A 20,652-nucleotide genomic window follows, 5' to 3' on the forward strand; every position below is an offset into this window, starting at 1 on the left:
TTATATAAATGTGATGGCAAGCAGTCCCTTAAAATTTCAAGATATTACTCCACACTGAATAAATTAGAAATGCAAAGCAAATGCTAAAGGTAGCGCTTGGCAATGCTCTTGATTAGAATATCTGCATGTAGTATTTGTTTATGCATCAACTGAAGTGTCCTCCCTGGTTGTTTGGCTCTTTGAGGAATCTTCATAGAATCTCAAGTACTTGTTGTCACTGAGGCAAAAAGTAATTTGCTTCTCATTATAATATCTGCTTTTTCATTTGTGTATTTAATTGTGGTGAGGTCTTGGGAGTAGTTTCTGACTTTTACACAAGGAAAAATGATAGTAGAGTTGTTACTTTTGACAGCTCACAGAAAAAAATATATATATAGGTTGAGGGCTGAATTAAACCCAAACTATAAAAGCCTTAATTAATGAAAGCATGATTACAGGGAGCTATTGTAGAATAAAATCTACATTGTATTAAAATATTTTTTTCACTGATTTGGAGGTGGAAAAAGCATGTTTTACTCTACAAACAGTTTCTCTAAATAACTGCCCATCATCATTTCATAAATTAAAACTGAGTGCTGAAAGAAAAGCTTATTGCTACCATCATTTTATTTAGTTCCGTTTGAAAAATATCCTCCTAAGATATTTTTTGGCACAGTAATACAGCTTCTTCTATTGTTTATTGTAAAAGCTGGGCAATCATTTTCAAGATCAGGAATATCAGTGATTATTAAAATCTATAGATACTGCAAAGCTCCCTTTTAAGAGTTCATTTAATCATTTGATCAATAAATGAGCAATCATTTTATACATTCACAGCACAAAATAGGCTCTCAGCATCACCCTTGGTACTTCTAGGGATGCTAAGGGGAGTTAAAAATGATGTTCAGTTTCTGTTTTGTTTTGTTTTTTTAACTTTTCTTTCTTTGGTCCCAAACACACTTCAAACAAGCATGAATAAACTGGGATATGACAATAAAGAAAAGCATAGTGATTCAAAGATAAGTAAGTTATTATTACTACACAAACTATTTTAAACACAAACATTCATATATTTGCGAATTTATAATGTCAGAATTAAGCTTGATTCTTTTTTTATTTTACTCTGACAATTAAATTTAACAGGTGACATTGGTCAACTAGAGTACATGGATTTAGAAAAACATCTCCACATCATTTGGACAGTCGATTATGTTGTATACCCATCACCCAAAGTCAAGTCATCCTCTGTCACCTTCTATTTGTTTCTCTTTCTGCCCCTCCCCCCCCATCACCACCCTCCCTCTCCTCCCTTCCTTTTAAAAACTATATTAGCTTTCAGAGGTCCTTGTCTGTAGTTGGGGCTACTAGATTTTTAGATTTTTATAATACAGTAAAAGCATTATAGGCCTGACCTGTGGTGGCGCAGTGGGATAAAGCATCGACCTGGAACACTGAGGTTGCCGGTTCGAAACCTTGGGCTTGCCTGGTCAAGGCACATATGGGAGTTGATGCTTCCTGCTCCTCCCCCTTCTCTCTCACTCTTTCTCCCCTCTCTCTAAAAATCAATAAATAAAATATTAAAATAAACATTATATATATGTGTGTGTGTGTGTGTGTGTACATATATATATATATATATATATATATATATATATATATATATATATGGCAAGTCCTCCAATAACTTGCTTTTGTTCAAAGTCATTCTGTTATAACATTGAAGAGAAAAATACTGACTCCCAGCTGGGGTGACAAACAGTGTGGGGTTATGCATGTTTTTCCCATATTGGTGTGGGTTTTTTCCGATAAGTTTCCCCCCTTATCCCGAAGCTGTGCACGTTACATGACTTGGTGTATCTACATTGTCCCAGTCTGAGAGAGTGCATGTGTGTGAGTGCCTGCAATGGAAGGCGTCCTGCCTCGTGCCCTGAGCTGCTGAGACAGGCTCTGGTGCCTCCAAAAAGGAATAAGTGGGTTTGAAAACTATTATCTTATATGTCTTTATTAATCTTAAATGTATGTATAGCTTACACTTATTTCAATACTTCATATTTACGTCTTTATTTAAAAGTTTGGTGGAGTTTTTTTGGCAAAAAAATATACCGTTGGAAAATAACTCCTGTATATCAATTAACCAATGGTAATGCTGTTTCTTTACATGCTGTTTAACTTAAAATCACAGGTTCCAAAACCTATAGCTATAGTTAAGTGAGGATATACTCTATACACAGAAACACACGGGTACCCATATACATACATGCATATGTGTATCTATATTTTGCCAAGCAGTATCATTAAGAAAAAAACTACAACTCTCTGTTATCTCCATTATTTTATAAAATAAAGTGTACTTTTTTAAGTTGGGGAAGGACATTATTGCAAATAAGATAAGTCCTTCCAAGAGGGAGAAATTAATTTTCAATCTAAACAGATCATGTGTTGAATATATTATACTTTTTAATTTTGTTTGTCATTTTTCATGGATTGATCAAAATTCCATTCCGACTAAGGTATAGGAAGCATTGGATCAGCGGTTAAAAGGTACGATGCAGGGCTTTTCCCAGTGTAGCTCCAGCTACCTTTCTGCTCTCATCTTCTGTGAGGTTTACCCATGAATCCTCAGCTTCAGCTAAACTGAACCCCTTGTGACACCCAAAAGCGCACGCACTGTGGAAAGCACAGACATGAAATCTGACCTTCCTGTGAGCCACTTCACTTTCCCTGCAGCAGGACATGCGCACACGATCATGCTTTGTGCTCAGGCTCCACCACTTATCACTGTGACTTGAGATAGTCACTTAGCCTCTGTGTGCCTCAGTTTCCTCACCGATAACATGAGGGCAAAAACACTACCCGCCCCTTGAATTGTGCGCATTAAAATGAGTGAATACAAGAAATGTTACCAGCTTTTTATAGCTGTGGAACAAACCACCCCCAAATTTAATGGCTGAAAACAAAAATTTAGCATTTTTCACTAGGTTTAGGTTGGTGGGGCAGTTCTTTTGCTCCACATAAGTCACCTAGGATCACTCATGTAGCTGAGTCCAGCTAGGGGGTGAGCTGGGCTGGAAGGCTCCTGGTGCCCTGTTTCCCACATCCGGAGTCTTGGTACTGACAGTCAAATGGCTTGCCCAACACTTCTCCACATGTCCTCTTCTCCACATTGCCTCTCCTACATCAGGTGTCTTATCCTGCATTGCTTTTCCACATGATATCTCTCTCTCTCTCTCTCTCTCAAAATATCCTGGACTTCCAAACAGCATAATGGCTGAGTTTCAAGAGAGTAAAAGCAGAAACATCCAGACATTGCAAGGACTAGCACAACTTCACTTCTTTCTGCTGTGCTCAATTGGTCAACTCAAGTGACTCTAGGGGAAGGGAATAGACTTGGCCTCTAGCTAAGAGGAAAGCCACACTCATTCAAGAATGGGAGAGATTGTGGCAGCCTTATATGCAGACAAAATAGCACAGAAGACAATAAGGTTTTGTTATTATTATTTATAAAGTGGAACTCATGCTTTTCATCCATTCAAATCATTGTGAGGATTAATTAAAAAAAATATGTAAGGCCCTGCCATTGCCATTGACATTATTAATAATGATTTTCACTTGTAAAAGATTCTCATTCCAACTGTGATTTTGGAAGCTCTAGTAGCTGGGATGCTGCTGTCGCTGAGTCATCCTAGCACAAATGCTCAGGCCTTGGGCTCTGCAGCAACAAGAGACCACATCTCTACTCCTTACCTGCCTGGGCCCTGGGAATGTTCCCAGCCACAGGTTGTCCTGAATCTTCCCACCAGTTGGTAGAGCGAGAGATGTTGGAGGGTATTGTATCGAAACAAGTGGCTTTATGAAACAATGTCTGCCATAGAAACAAAATGGTGATTATGTTTTTTAGAACATAACATTTAAATATGCATGTGGTATTTATAGAATGATTTGAGTGGTTAAATTTTCAAGAGTGTTTTTTTTTCCGATTTTGAAAATTGAAGTTTTAAACCAAGGCTGCCTCTAAATTGGGACCTACAATGTCAAGGAGGTAGACTTCAGACCTCATTTTTATACAGACCTAATTTGAATAAATATTACATATAATTTGCAATTTATAATTCACTGTTTTTCAAAAAGACTAAATTTACAAAATCTCTACTCTCTGCCTGTCCCTTATTTTTTACCCTCTTATCTTCTGTACCAAACCTCTTTTATTCTGTTAATGCTCACTCCAGTTAAAATGAATAAAATTCAAATTGTAACACATTTTAATTTAGGTAACATCTGAACTTCTGAGATTTTCATATGCCAGTATTTGACTTCATAAAATAATAGATTTAAGAAACACGCTGCAAAGACATGAGAAAATCCATTCTTTTGGGATTTGTGCAATTAGGACAAGCATATCTAAAATTATACATATTTCACACCTCTCCACATCCAGAGAGTGTGTTTATATCACCATGAACACCATTTATCTTAGGTGATTAATATTCCCACATGAATCTCTAAATAACGATTGTTATTGGTCTTCCAAAGGTTTAGTGTCTTGATATAGCAACTTTGATCAGTTTATCATATTTAAAAATGTGTAAGAATGACTTATATGTACAGCTTTACTCAGTGCATTTCTTTTTTATTCAGGCTATCTATGACTTTGACTCTAAAAGCTTCATTTCAAATAAAAGTTGAATTTTAACCAATAGCAGTATTTCAACAAAAGTTATAAAGGACTATAATTTTGTACTGTCAACTATTTTCACAGCCATTATAGATTATAGTAAAACAAATGATTAATATAATCTCCAATTTTATTATGAGTATTATGTGCATAATGTCAAATTCAATTTTAAAATGAAGTATTTTTGTAAGTTCTAGGATTATTGCAGATATTGATAGAGCTATGTCAGGCAACATATAGTTGATGTTAAAGGAACTACCTTTTTTGTTCCTTAAAATATCTTACTGCCTCTGAGACCAGCTATGGTACTCCTAGCTCACACTGTAAAGTTCCTGTCTCGTCATGCAAATGTGACACGTATCGCATGAGGCAAATGCAAAGTGGACATCAGATTGCCACTTGCAGAACTGAGGCTAAAACTATTGCCTCTTCCAGAGAAAAATTCAATACCGCATCAGCATGAATCTAGAAGTTCTCCTGGAGATGTAGGATTCCTACAATGTTATCAACCATATAAGCACATCTAAATTTTCAGATTTGATTAAGGCTCTGAAACCAATATAGGCTCTGAGGGTAAGGGCTCAGGATTATTGCTTCTGGTGTACCAGCTCCTCAAAAACCCTTACTGCACACACAGCTTCCATCTATTGCCAGACACTCTTACGGCATTCTTAAAGGCCCCTCAGCATCCATTCACTTTCCTTCCTTCCTTCCTTCCTCTGTTCTAATTCTTACAAAGTGATTATAAGTCAGTCTCTCCATCTCTCTTAACCTACTTTAATTTTATTGAAGGCAAAATATTATTTTAATTATGCTGATATGTATAAAAGTACTATGAATGATGTCATCACATTGAGATATAAAGAAATCATAGGAATTTGCCCCATACAATTTATTTTCACATTTTATTAATTATAAAAATAATACATTAATATAAAAAATGCTTTATAAGCCCATCACCCTATGTAACCAATATATTTTTGTATAAACATGTTAATCTTTTGTGTATGTGTATATGTACATACAGGCAGGCCTTACTTTGCACAGTGTTAAGACTATAAAAATGAACATGCAAGCTTACCCCATACAAAGTGATCTTCATGATCAATGGGAAAAATTGCAAACATTCCCAAATCGGTAAAAATTTTGTCAAAATATTAAAAACTCTTCTAATTAATTATAAATACGTTTGGAAATTTACTCAATAACGCATTTAGTAAACTCTAATTTAAAATATTAAAATATTGAGAATTAAAGTTTATTTTTGTAAAACATGCAAATGTGTTTTTCAAATAGTCTTATAAACACACACAAATGTTCTTAGTCATTATCCATAAGAGCCAAAAGTTGGAAACAACCTAATGTTTGTCAATTGTGAATCGATAAACAAATGTGTGTGATAAATCCATATAATCAAATATTCTTCAGGAGTAAAAAGAATGAATTAATGATACATGATACAATGTGGATTAACCTCAAAATCATTATGCTACGTGAAAAAAGGCAAACAAAGAGATTACTTATTGTATGCTTACAAGTACATGAAATGTCCAGAACAGGAGAATCTATGGAGAAAAATTATCAATTGCCTAGGGTGGAAGTTGAGGGGAACAGAATTAACAGTAAATCAACATGAAAGTTCTTATTGAGATGAGGAAAATTTTCTTAGAATTCTAATGGTTGCATAACTTGGTAAATTTACAAAATAAAACAAAACATTGAATTGTACTGTTGAAATGAGGGTACAAGTTGATGGTAAAATATTCCTTAATAAAGCTATATATTTTTTAAAATCCATATCAAGAGTGATTTGAATAGTGATTGCCTTCTTCTTATCCATATAGCTTATGATCAAAGTAATCATCTTTTCTATGCCTTGGTAAAATATTATTTTCCTTTTCAAGTCTGAATCCATTTCCACGATTTTATCCTTTACACTATCAATGTTTCTGAGTATTTATTTAAACAAGTTTTTTTTTGGTATTGGTGTTTTTGTTTTTAGGGGGTTTTTGGTAACATTGTTTCCTCTGGGGCATCTTCATCTTTTTCATCATGACCACTTTTCTCATTTATATCAGTAAATTTCTCTACACTAAGTTCCTCTGGCACATCAGGAGTCTCTCAGATGTCTGCAGTGCCAACATTCCCATACTTAGCTTCTTTTCCTAAAACTTCATTATATTTGACTGGAAGTTTACTTGTAGCATTATCTCTTTTCATATCTGCATTGCATTTCTACCTTTGTTGGACAAATCCCTCTTTACATTATCCATTTTTAAAAAACATTCAATGAATTTATCACTGAAGACAACACAACTACATACTTTGCTGTCTGTGTGTGAAATGAGCAACATGTGTAGTGACTAGTCACTAACAGACTTTTGAAGAGGGGATATGATTAATCATGGATCAAAATGAGCTTCTGTTTTTTGTGTAGTAATTTGTAAGGCGAACAGCTAGCAATGGAGTTTTCACTTAATTCAATAACTCACTGCTAATATTCTGTAGTAACTGAAATGAGAACTGTAGTCTTGAAAACTTGTGATTTAACTATAGTAACTGAAATATATTTATACTGAGTCTGTGCAAAGCTAGGACTGCCTCCTGTGTTTGTGTGTGTGTGTGTGTGTGTGTGTGTGTATGTGTGTGTGTTTACAATCACTCTTTCATTTAATTTGTTTTATCAGTTGTAGGTTGCATTAGACCTAAGTAACAAGCCCTGAAAAAATATATTTTAACATAATAAATAAGTACAGGGTAGATAGTTACCAGGTAGCCAAGCTCCTTCTCTTTATAGTGATATATCCTTACTAGGTAACTTTTATTCTTATATATTACATCATGGTTTCAAGATGGCTGCTCTATGCGTAGCATGACAGTGGAGTTTTAGGCAGAAGGAAGAGAAAGACCAATGGCAGAATATATGCAAACAGATAATGCCCTTTTTCTAAAAAAACTTCCCTGGTAGACTCTCTCCTCTCATTGACTTCCATTTCCATCTGAGTGGCCAGAAATGTGTCATATGACTAGCTCTGGCTAAGTAGACTAACAAATGTTCATTTATTTTGAATCTATAATATTGTTACTTTTTGAAAATCAGAGTTCTGTTAACTAAAAAAAGAATAGAATGGATATTGAATAGGTAGCTAACAATGTATGCCAAATTAAGTCTTTTACAATTTTCCTTTATTTTATCATAAGCATTTTACACAATGTTACTCATTGTTAAGAGCATTGTGCTGGAATACTGTATAGTATTCCATCACAAGTGGGTATCACTAATAACATCTATTTTTATTTTGTTGAGTACTCATTTTATTTATTGTTGATTTTTTATTTATTTGGATATTTTCCTGAATTAGAGATCAAAGAATATTAACATTTTATCTTCTTAAAATTGTCAATTTGGAAAAGTCAGTCATCCTCTATTAAAATTAAATTCTACAAAATAAAAAGTACAAAAATGCCCCTCTCTACATTTAGATCTACCTTTTCTTACTCCTTCAATTAAGACAATTTTCTTAAAACTTCAACATTCAAAATTTTAAAAATCATTGTAATTCATTTTTGGTAGTTTTTATTTTCTAGAATTGGTAAAGTATTATTTTATACTATTTTCTTAGGCAATATACATTAATTAAAATGCATGATTCAGTAAATTGATTAACTATGGGCTTAAAACTAATAATTATCATTGTTTCTTTGAATTTTATGGATTCTGCGTAAAATGCACATTTTTTTGTATACAAATTTAACTATATGTACTTTCCAATGGTGGGGGAGGGGAGTTTTTATATAAGATGGCCCCTAATGTAAGCTATGTGTTGTATCTTATGCTCAACAGGGGAATCTGTGGTCTATTCCTGCTTGGAGGAAACACTAAGCATGTTGAGACCCTATCAAGAGGCAGTTCTGTTTACAACAAAAATCATGTAGGGAAGCCCATATGTGTGATTTAGGATCTCTTCTGGGATAAGTTTTTGTCTAGCTGATAGTCACATTAATCATTGACTTTATAACCTAATCTCATGTAAGATATGATTCCACAGAAAAATATTCTGCATTATTTAGAGCTGATTTCCTTTTGAAACTGTGTCAGGAACTTCCTATGTTATCTTAGATCCTTCTTTCAATGTGGTTTCTAACTACTTGATGTGTGTTGATGACAGTTTAATTTTTTTATTCAATTTAGAAAGGAGAGAGAGCGTGTGTGTGTGTGTGTGTGTGTGTGTGTGTGTGAGAGAGAGAGAGAGAGAGAGAGAGAGAGAGAGAGATGGGGGGAGGAGCAGGAAGCATCTATTCCCTTATGTGCCTTGATCAGACAAGTGCAGAGTTTTGAACTGGTGACCTCAATGTTCCAAGTCGATGCTTTATCCACTGTGCCACCACAGGCCAAGCAATGATAGTTTAATTTAATTGCAAACTAATGAAGAGGGAAAATCTTAAGAATCCAATATAATTGATGATTTTGAATCTAAGTGTTGCCCTCAATATATGAGAAACTTTGCTAGCTGTGTATTTCTTAAATTAAAATAATGATTAATTTCAGTTTTCTCTCTGGGCAGTCCCTAGAAATTTACTGACAGATAAGACCAGATGACGGTGGGTAAGTTGTGTAAATGTACGCCACACAGTTGTGGGGAATGGTCATTATCATATTTGAGAAGTTGTATAAAATAGATATATATGCAGCAATGACTAAGCTTACTCAAGTGCATAGGGAAAGCTGTTGGATTTAATAGAGAGAGAGAGACTGCTTTCTACCCACGCACATTGCCCTCCACTGCCACCTCCACCCCATCCCCCTTCACCTCCGGCTATTGCCACTCTGTTGTCTGTATCAATGTGTTATCTATATATGTATTTTAGCTATCTCTTTACCTTTTTGATCCAGTCCCCTTTTCCTCCTTCCCTCTGACAGCTGTCCATCTGTTTCTTGTGTCCATGTCTCTGTTTCTTCAGTTTATTTTGTTCATTAGATGTCACATGTGAGTGAGATCATATGGTATTTGTCTTTCTCTGCCTGGCTTGTGGTATGTAGACGGTGTTCTATTGAGTTGTACACTTGAAACCTGTATGGTCTGGAGAACCATGTCAAACCCCAAAATTAAAAAAAAAAATAGAGAAACTGGAGCAGGTTTTACTTTTCTTTGTGAATAAATTTTTAGATGTTTACTGAAGGGCATTTAACAGTTTTCTCCATATGAACACAACCAGTCTGGTGATTTTCAAGAAAATGTTTTCATTTACACACAGTAGTTAACAGGTGGAGTTTGGAGCCATACTGCTTACATTCTAGTCTTGACCCCTGCACTGTATGTGTGACTTTAGTGACTTACTAAGCTATCTTATGCCTTAGTTTCTCACTGTGGAAAAAAAATAATAGTAGTTGCCTCATAGGGTAGTGAAATTAAATGATTAAATGAAAATACACAGAAAATACTTAGAACAGTACCATGGAATTGAAAGTACTCAATAAATGTTAGAATTATTATTATTGTTTAATGGGACAAAAGAGCATCAAGAGTATGTCACCCATCTTTCTATGGTGGAATTGCTTCTTTCCATGTCTTTCTATTTCAATGTACAATGTGTATTTCCTTGTCCTGGTTACTTAAAATTAAATTATATGCACAGTAACTGTTTTACCAGTCTGTCATTCACATCATATGCTCATGGAATTTCAATGGCAAAGGGGATTTTAGAGGACATCTATTCTAACCTCCTCTTTGTCACAAAGGGTCAGGAGGACTCCAGGACTGCCCCCTCTGCCTTATACAGTGACTACCCACTTCCCATAATGCTTTGGCAGGAACATCTCTGTTTCTTCCAACTTTTTACAGCAGAAACATTCCTGAAAGAAAGTGAAGAGTCTCTGTGATGATTGTCATCCCTCCGTACTCTGGAGAAACTATTCTTAATGCACTTCTGTCCTGGTTTTACTCTTGTTTCTTTTCTTGCTGTTGTCTTTAACATATATCAAAAACAACTTAAAAGCAAGGAAGTGCAAACGTTCCTGTTCTAAGAAACAAATCTGAACTGTTTCTCTGATCAAACCATGAAAAGCTGCCCTTGGAGACAGCCAGATAAAACAAGGGCTGTGGAGACCTTCCATGGACCAATGTAATAACTCATTTTTGTGCGTTTGCAATGCTAGGCTTTACTATGCAGTTCTACAGACACAAGCCAAGAGCAGTAGTGTGATTAGATTTTTAATCCCATTAACTCTAATTGCTTCTCAGAAGCTGTGTATTTACAGTATGTGTCTGGTTTTAGAAATGCAAGGGAAGGGGAAAGTGATTAAGTGTTTTTCCTTCATTCTGGATAGAAAATGGAAAAGCAAAGAAAACAGTATATAGGCAACGAGTTGTGGAGAAATGCTGGCAGAGTTTTTAAAGACTATTATTATATACTCTGGTTTCTCTTCAGATCTCATAAATCTTTTGCCTTTTAAAGACTCTATTATGATGATTAGTTATGCTTTTGGATATAGAAATCCTCCTTACTGCTCTGAAATTTTAGTATAGGAGGGCTCATTTCCCTGCTGTTCATTCCTTGGGGTTGGACTTTGACACCCATATTGTGTTTTTAATAGTTTGCCCACAAATTAGAGCACTGAAGAAAATGGGGCTCCAAGGTTAAACACCTTCTGTTTCAGAGGATATAATCCCAGCAATATCACTGTGATTGCAAACAAGCTCTATTACACACAGAGCTGACCTGGTGGAACTGATAAACACGGTCACTGTGAGGAAATGGAGATGAATTGTAGCTAAGGTTTAGGAAAATAGGAAAGCATAATTGCGTAAATTAAAAATAATTTAAAATTACAACTCTAATAGTGCTTCATTTGTTTTTACCCTGCCAGTTTCCTGTCGCATGGTTTGTAATTTGAGATGTTTCAGTGTGGCTAAATGTACTGTTTAAAAAATGAGGTTATCAACAAGAAAATCCATTTTGTTTTGCAGAATATTAATTCATTGGAGAACACTGGGCTAAAAGTTAGGTTGTTTTTTTAACTAAGAAAATTACAATTTTGAAGTGTCTGTCACCGGTGAAAAGGGGCTATGTTATTTAAATGATGAGAGAAAAGAAATGAAGAATGAGTGGAAAAGAAAACACCAACAAGAAAACCCATCCTCTCTAGAGCCTACAGAACAGGAAAAAGAGGGGAGGGGAGGGAGCAAAGGTCAACTACATGAATGTGTCAATTTAGTTAGAACAGGTATACTTATGAAAAGGGCATGCAAATGTTTCAGAAATAAAGATCCTAGGTCTCCTGCCAGGAAAGGTTGGACCCCCTTTTGCACCCCCAGTTTTGATGATCATTATGCCCATTCTCACAAATGAAAGGAATATTGGAAAGGAATCTGTACACCATTCTTGAGAGGCCAAATTTATAAGGACTCACTTCAAACTTCCTTATGAATCTCAGATTAAACAGAGCATGTATTATTGGAGGAAAACTTAGTAAGGGATTTTAGCCTCCTTTGGGACTAAGGTCGTTTGCTTATACACATGAATCAGAGATTGGAATCAATATTATTTATCTCTATGTGAGCAGTTATGAGCATAGTTAATATTTACAAAATACTTGATAATAAACGTCCAGTCAGGAGCTTTTTAAAGGATTTTATTAGAGAAAGTTGAATAGTATCTTTTTTTCAAACGTCCTATTTTGAAGCTCTTACTGGCATATTGTAACCATTCTGGACTTTTATCTCCTCCAGGCATTGACTAAACTCATTGGGAGGACACTGACTTGTGCCATTCGAGACACATGATTGCCATTAGATAGTTCAGTTGAAGTACTACCATTGCATCACATCACTACATTTGCTTAATTAGCATATCATGAATACAAAGCGTGCTGTTAATATAAAGTGCCACTGCACACACCCTTTCTCTGGGACTCTGTGTGGTATTCCATGGATTTATTGGCTAACTTGTAGCTAAGAAGAGAATATTTTGCAGAGGGTTGAGTTAACCCTTGCTCTGGGTGAGAGGATCAGAGTTGTTAACAACAATGATTGAGTCATTTTGTATCAATTATCATTTAGAGCTTGTTTCTTCCCTTGGACAGAAAGTGACCTGCCCAGCATCAAAATGAGCTATGTCAGAGAACACTGAAACATGCCTCATCTAAATTCATCAGAATAGCATCAAATGAAAGCCTCAGACTATTTCTTTGAGACTTCAGGATTGATGTCCAATAAATTTTAGGGCCATGGAGTTTCTTTAAATTGCCTTAATCACTTTGAGTTTACATTATTAGTTACTTAAAAAAAAGAGAAAAATAATCAAATAAGAATAACTTCAAATCTTAGAGCTGAGTTTGCCTTCGAACTGCTAATATAGCTGTATGTTTATTTTGTATTCGATTTAGAATACAAGGAAATGAAATGTGCTATATGCGACAAGGGAATACAACAATAATTTTGATCAAATATGCTTCCTTGTTCTATTTTGTAAGGAATAGACAATGGAAACATTACTGTTCAAGTTTAAGAAGTAAAGGCCTAGAAAAGGGACATTACATCTAAGTAGAAATGCCTCTATCTATAGATCCACCAGATGGTCAACTTCACCCCTCATTTCCCTAAAAATATCTTCTCTACTTTTCTTTTAAGGAGCAGAACTCTAATTCAGTATACCTGAAGATTCTACCATTAACTTTACTATTTTTTTAGATTAGTTAACAAATGTAAATGTGCTACGGCTAATGGAACACATTAAAATATATGTAATAATCTACTTTAAAAAACTTACATGAACCCTTGCCTAGTAGGGAAGATAGGGATGACTCAAGAGTAAATCCAGAGTCAGTTAAGGAATCTTAAGTTTAGTAGAAGAACTGCACTATGTACCTGAAGTGTGACTAGAGCCTAAAACAGGGTCAGTAAAGGTCAGTAGGAGTTTAAAAGAAGATAAAATATCTTTTCAATTGTCCAATGGCAATGCTATTAGCATCTTGGACATTATAGAATTATGTTTAGAATCCTTCACTCCTGCTACCTACCAGTCTTGAAAAACTTAAAAGGTAAAAATATTCACAAAGCCCTGGCCGGATAACTCAGCTGGTTGGAGCATTGTCCCAGAGCACAGAGGTTGCCAGTTCAATTCCCTGGTCAGGGCACATATAAGAGCAGCTTGATATTCCTCTCTCTCTCTCTCTCTCTCTCTCTCTCTCTCCCTGTCATTCTCAAAAAAAAAAAAAAAGAAAGAAAGAAAAGAATAAAAATATTCACATATTTCCAAAACCCATCAAACAGGCTGAATTGCCATTGTTCAAAATTAAATATTTCTAGAGTATTCAAAGGAATTTGGGGGAAGAGATAATCTTGAACTGAGCTTTTGACTCTAAAGATGTTCTAAGCATGCAAACTGTGGTGGAAAATTCATGTAGGGAATAAATCTAAAGAACAGCATAAGCAAAACCACAGAAACTCTAAGTATGCTTTACACTAAAGCTTGGAGGGGGCTAACAGTGTATTGCTCTAGGATACACAGAGGCAACTTTACCTCATTAGGACTGGTTTGTTATATAAAATCTAAATTATCCAGAGTGGCAGAAATAAATGCCTCATACATGTATAACAGGAAATTCTTTGTTCAATTGATTATAATCATATGTTCAAAATTTATTTCAGACTAGCTTCAAAAGATAAAAATAATCTAGAAAAAGTAGTGCAAAATATTTTATTGAACAAGATAAAAATATGATACAATAAAGAAATGCCTTGTTAAAGTTTATTAATTTATCACAGGGATGATCCAAGATTATGAGAGTTGGGTTATTTTAACTTTCCAAATGGGATTCTTAAATAATTAAATTCTTCTAAATGTTGCTTAAAAAGTTTATATGGAATATTTTTTATTTCCTGGAAGGGGTTATGAATTAGAACAACTACCAAACTGGTCTCAGAATCAGTTTAGACCAATTTTCTTTCTCGCATCTTAATGCTAACCATTCAAAAATAAAAATGTAAAAAATATAAATAAAATCTGGAGTGACTTATAAGCAACACATATCCCAACTAGCGCCAAATCACTATTTGGTTATTCATATTTCATTTTGACAGTTTTTTAATTCATCCTCTCATTCATTCATTCATTCACAATACTGGAGATTCATAGATGACGAGTCTATCACTCCCAGAGTTATATGTTCAGGAAAGGGTAGATTAAAACAAGTAAATAACTAAGACAACTTTAAATAGGTAACCATAAGTGTTAATGAAGGCAATAAAAAAGTGATCACAAAGACTAAAGAGGTGGGGGAGGAAAGAATGTTTTATAAGGGATGGTCAGACATTACATGTCTGGAGATGAGATATCTGAATAGAAATCTCAAAGGTAAATAAATCATCAATGCAAAGATTTTGATTAAGAAAATTTCAGGTTGAGGGATAAGTTATGGCAAAGGAACCAAGGCAGATGTGGAATGGTTTTAGGATCCTAATATAAGTCCAACTGAAGCAGAGCCAAGTAGAGTACTCATGGAACAAGAAAAAAGAGAAGTAAGCAAGAGTTATCTCATGTAGAATTTTTTAACTTATGGTAAAGTATTTTCACTTTATTTTTAAATCACTTTAAAGATCCTGAGATCTTTTGAACAGAGGAAGTTTATGATGATTCTGACTGCTCCAAAGAAAATTGAAGCAATAATGATGGGAGGCAATCACAGTTGTCCAGATCAAGAGATGGTGTGTTCTATAGTTAGGAGTATAAGGATAGAGAGATGGGATTGAAGTCAGGATATGTTTTTAAGATAGATCTGACTTTTAGATAAGTGGATGTGGGAACTGAAGGAGAGCAAGTACAGATGACTGATCTGTTTGTGTTCAGAAGACATAAGGAAGTTGGGATTGGAGTAGTCATTGTATTAGGCATTCTAATTTGATTCTACATATATGCTGACTCTAGACATATGAATAAAAAGTAATTGGTATGTGAATTTTTACTACAGCAACTGGTATAGATCACTTAAAATGATGTGGTTAACATTTGCAAATATCCAGTTGTATTAAGTATACTGTCATTCTGTTAACAAAGTGTATAGATGACTTGTGTGGTAAAGTAGAAGGATGTCACAATCAGCAGAAGATAAAAGGTTTAAATTCTGATTAACATAATGTTAGGGCCATCTAAACTACAAATATTTAAAGAAATGTCAGTGCTATAAATGAATATCTGATATTAACCCAACTTAAAATGTTTTAATTTGACTATCACAAATAGAAGGTTTTAAGTGACTTGCAATAAAGAGTAAAACTTATCTACTAAATGCATTTAAAAGTCAGTTGAAAATAAGTTTGATCCTGATCTCCTTTTACTATTTCTCCACCTAAGTTACTCCAAACCAGTGGGTCTAGAACTATCAGCCTTGTGCTCACATGTCCACCTTTATAAGCTAATTAGACAGACTGGATCTTTTTCTCCACTCTGAATTAGCTGTGTATGTGTATATATAGTTAACCTTCATACACATTTCAAGAATGTTAGACAATATTTTTAATTAAGAAGGTTGTCTAAGGCAGCCATCATGAGCTCACTCTGTTCTACACTTTGTCCACTTAAATCATCCAAATTAGATTTAATTATGCCACAGAGACAAACAGTGCTTATAATGAAGTGTTTTCTTTGTTGTTGTTGTTGTTCAGGCTCATGCTATATATCTACCTGAGGATGTTTTGCTCATTGTAGTCATTAAGATTTGGTCTTTCAAAGGAATAAGAAACCTGGACGTTGCCTGTTGACCACCAGGAGTAAAGAGCAAGGAGAATTCTACATAAATCATCAGTTACTGCAAACCAAAGTTAATGTATGTCACTTATACTTACAACTCAGTAAACAGAACAGGTCATGTGGCTCAACCCAATAATAACTGGTAATTCTAGCTGTTAGAAGGCAGAGTCAGTAATATTTGATGACTAACACACCTTCTGACTAGCATATATACATACATATATTTGATTTTGATGTTGGTATGCAAGTCATAAAGTATATTAGTCATTCCCCAAATATTACTGATGTTTTATCTATCTTTATGTCCATTCAGATATAGAGAGAAAGTCAATACCTTACATTTTACACAATGATTATGCCAGACCTTTGCTTGGCATTGAATGTCCCTCACAAGAGTTCTAGTGGTTTATTCACTTTTATAATTTTATATGAGCAAAAATAAACAAGTTAGGATTTCTAGAATATACCAATATCAAATATAAAAGCCAATACAGAGCTTAATGGCTACTCAACAATGATAGATTTGTATAAAATGCCAATGTGCCCACAGAAGATATTTTGAATTCTACACAAAACTGTGTAACTTAGCCTACAGATTAATGCACTGAAACTCTGATTGTTAATATTTGGCATTTATACATTTCAATATATTTTTATAAGTACCTTTTAAAACTTTTATAACCTTAGGAGTATGGCACTCAAAGAAGGGAGATAAGGTACATTGTGCAAGAGAAAGATTCTTCTTCTAGCTGGTGATATTTGGTGAGCCAGTCTTCTACTTATATGTCAGATATTATAGTTTACGCAGCCCTGCAGAGGTTCAGAGTTGTTACCTTGATCCAGATCCACTCATAAATGTACATTAATTCATTAATCTCAAGGTTACCTTCTGGCCATACCATTAAATAAGCAGACAGGAGAAGTAATAGTGTTCCCACCTGACGTTTTCATACTTTTGATCTTTTGTTTTGCCTTCATCTTATGCTTCCACTCCATTTTTAGGTGACCTCTTGAGTGGGTTATTGGTTTTTATATGTTCCATCTAATTCTGCTACTGTAAAAAGCGACGTGGAGCTTTGAATCATGAAGATGAGTGACAGAGGAAAGTAAAGGCTCTCTAACTGTTCTGATGTCAGGGCATAGATAAGACCATTTGCAAACAAAAGTCAATCTATATTTGTACATATTTAAGCTGTATATTTCCTAGCACCTTGCTGCTCAGTGTGGTGTCTCAAATCCACTAACTCTGATTGTGCTTCTTCACAAGGTCATTGGGTAATTTGTATGCACCCAAAAGTTTGAGAAGTATTGCTTGCAGTCAATAAAGCACTGTGTATTTATCTTTCTTCTTTCCTGCTTTGAGTTACATTACAAAATGTCACTTTCCATTGCATTACCCTTGATAGTTATCAAAATCCTAGGGTAGTGGGAAGAAACAACGCATTCCATCATCCTAGTTAAGAAAACATTAAAAATAAGTAAAACAAAATATTTGCAGAAATCCTATAGCATGTTTTTATAAAATACAGACTCACTCTTAAGATTCAAACAAAAAAACCTTTCACGTTTTTGAAGTCTTTTTTGGTTGGGAAGCTAAAGTGTTTTGAATGATATGAAATTAGTTTAAAGCAACATAGATGAGCTTTTCAGTTCATGTAACTCCCAGGGAGCAAAAATGACATATTACAAAGTCATGTGAGTTCACATATTGATCCTGTTTTTCAGCACAAAGTAGTCTAAGCTCTTCAGAAACAGTAATGGGGAGATGCTTTTAGGACTTTCTCTAGCATGCCGGGCTAACTGATCAGAAAGCTGACATGAAGAAACGTGGTACAAGGAGACCACTTTTTCCTCTGCATGGAAGACAAATGCCTTATGCTCAGACATACCCCTGTATAAGCACACAGTTTTCCACTAATCACTATTACATACTCTTATCAGAACTGTGACTTTAAATTAGTAGAAAGTTTCATTTCCAAAAAAGAATAGTTTTACCATTTCAATCATGCCCCACAGAGCTATATAATAGTAAATGTAAAATAATTTTACTTATGTGACCCTAAAATGCAACAGTGATAATTTTGAAGTCATTGAATCTATACCAAAGAAACACTTGTTTGGTTTTAAGCTATTAAACTGCTATCTAAATGATTGTGTGTTTTAAGAAAATCTGATGGAAGTAAGCACAATATGATGACTGAGTATAGCAGACTTCTCCAAAAGAATGTATTTAGCTATAGATGAGTATCTAGAACTTCAAGGAATAGCTGAAGGCTAACTTTATAGATGGAGATACTAACCACCAGAACTGTATGAAAGTAGAGTGAGCTTCCTAGGAGCTAATGAGTTCTTTGGCAACAAAAAAATTGAGGAAGAGACTCAACAATGACCTTGAGGACATGCTTTAATATCTACCCAATATAAGAAAAACTTTCTAGTTCTGAAACTTTTAGATTTCAAGTGTTTCAAATCTTTAACATCAAACTGATGTTCTTTTTTCATATAATTGGATATGCGAAAACACTTAGTGAAGAATATCTAATCATGGAAAATTTAAATATTATCAAAGAGCATCTTGGGAAAAACCATGCAGAGAACAGACAGAAAATCTATCCCTTAAGAACTTAAAGTAAAAGGGGCAAGGGAGATGTTGAGAGGAATAAGGGGAGGGGGGAAGCATTTGTGGCTACACTAGAATCTATGTAAACACAATAAATTAAAATCAATAAAAAAATAACTTAAAGTAAAAAAGTCAAGAAGCTTATTTATAAAGGACATAGGATTCCAGATGTTCTGATGTTCTCCATATGTGCATGCCTCAATCATGTTCCCCTCAAACCTCTAATGTTTAATTTGGCATAGAATCCTAGGATATTAAAGCTAGATGGAAACTTCTAAATCATTTGTTGCTAAGTCCTTTTACATATTAGAAAACATCCTGAAGCTGGTCTATTGCCACAATGTGTCTTTATATTGAATGTTCTCTGTTTTTAAAAATATGGGTAAATCATGCTAGAGAGTTAACTCTTAAAGTTAAGAAATTTGATTTTTTGGTTGGCTTAGTGGTAGAGCATCAGTCCCAGGTTCGATTCCTGGCGAAGGCACACAGGAGAAGCACCCATCTGCTTTACCACCCTTCCCCCTCTCCTTTTTCTCTCTCTTTACCCCTCCTGCAGTCAAGGCTCCATTGGAGCAAAGTTGGCCCCGGAGCTGAGAATGGCTCCATGGCTTCTGCCTCAGGCACTAGAATGGCTCTGGTTGCAATGGAGTGATGGCCAAGATGGGCAGAGCATTGCCCCCTGGTGGGCATGCCAGGTAAACTTGGTCAGGCACATGCAGAAGTCTGTCTCTCTGCCTACCCACTTCTCACTTCAGAAAAATACAAGTAAAAAAAAAAAAAGAAAGAAAGAAATTTGATTTTAATATTTTCTATTTTTTTCTAGTACAATAACATTTGTGAATATTTTTGACAGAAATAAAGCACACTAAATGTTACAATAACAACATTTATAAGACTGATTCACATCCAAGTTTTGTTAATGAGTTGGCTTAAAGTTTAAAATGTCAGCTTTAAGGGTCAGAGATTTCTAAATAGTTCATTTGATTGAGTCTAACAGAGGCAATTAAGCAATTAATACTTTCAAATGAATAAATCGTTTTAAAATTAGGGCAATGATATTTACCAAAGGAGGGTCATATCACTCTTTGATTCAGTATCCTAGGTTCCAAAAGAGCTTAAATAATAAAGAGAATTTATTTCCTCACATAACAGAAAAGTCTGAGGCCAAAACAAGTGTCAAAACAGGTTTTATGAAGGTTTGGTTCTTCTTCTCTGCAAGTCTCACAACTACACCCTACTGCATGTGTCCATTTTATCCTTAGTCCTCATGGTGGCATATGGTTTCCAGAGGATCCTGGGCCTATACTTTTCCTCATTCCCATACAGGAAATAAGTGAAATCATTAAACAGAAGTCTTTCTATGAAGCATCAACTCATAGTTGCATCACTTTATTTGTTCATAGATTGCTTCTCATCTATGCCTTGAATGGGGGCTCTGACTGGGCCAGTGACCCCTTAATTAAGCCAGTGGCCTTGGCCTCAAACCAGAGACCTTTGGGCTCAAGCCAGAAACCATGGTGTCATGTCTATGATCCCATGCTCAAGCCAGCGACCCCGTGATCAAGCTGGTGAGCCCACGCTCCAGCTAGCAATATCCCTGGGTCCTTAGCATCCCAGATCAAGGCTCTAATGT

The sequence above is a fragment of the Saccopteryx leptura genome, chromosome 7 (genome assembly GCF_036850995.1).
Source record: "Saccopteryx leptura isolate mSacLep1 chromosome 7, mSacLep1_pri_phased_curated, whole genome shotgun sequence".
Classification (NCBI taxonomy): Eukaryota; Metazoa; Chordata; class Mammalia; order Chiroptera; family Emballonuridae; genus Saccopteryx; species Saccopteryx leptura.